The sequence below is a fragment of the Zonotrichia albicollis genome, chromosome 3 (genome assembly GCF_047830755.1).
Source record: "Zonotrichia albicollis isolate bZonAlb1 chromosome 3, bZonAlb1.hap1, whole genome shotgun sequence".
Taxonomy (NCBI): Eukaryota; Metazoa; Chordata; class Aves; order Passeriformes; family Passerellidae; genus Zonotrichia; species Zonotrichia albicollis.
The window spans coordinates 3,794,356-3,794,936 of record NC_133821.1 but is presented as its reverse complement, the minus strand read 5'-3'; positions in this window follow the sequence as shown (position 1 = coordinate 3,794,936).

Below are 581 nucleotides of genomic sequence, written 5' to 3'. Positions count from 1 at the left end.
TTTTGCAGGCCATGGCTGTGGATTTATGCAGGACTTTCCATGACTGTTTTATTTCCAACGCAATAAAGAATAACCAAGTTATTGTAGCAAACCTTGTGCCAGGTGCTATCTCCCAAACCTTCTGCATGGGACAGTCTCCCTGTTTTGTCTCTGCCTCACAGCACTTTGCAGAATGTTGGAAGGGAAAACACCCCCTTTGCAGATTGCAAATTGGGAAACGATGCTTTTTTCTTTCTTTTCCTTTCTCTTTACTTTTTCTTAATTTTCTTAATCCTTCCTTCCTTCCTTCCTTCCTTCCTTCCTTCCTTCCTTCCTTCCTTCCTTCCTTCCTTCCTTCCTTCCTTCCTTCCTTCCGCCACTTCCTTCCTTCCTTCCGCCACTTCCTTCCTTCCTTCCGCCACTTCCTTCCGCCACTTCCTTCCGCCACTTCCTTCCTTCCTTCCGCCACTTCCTTCCGCCACTTCCTTCCGCCACTTCCTTCCTTCCTTCCTTCCGCCACTTCCTTCCGCCACTTCCTTCCTTCCTTCCGCCACTTCCTTCCTTCCGCCACTTCCTTCCGCCACTTCCTTCCTTCCTTCCTT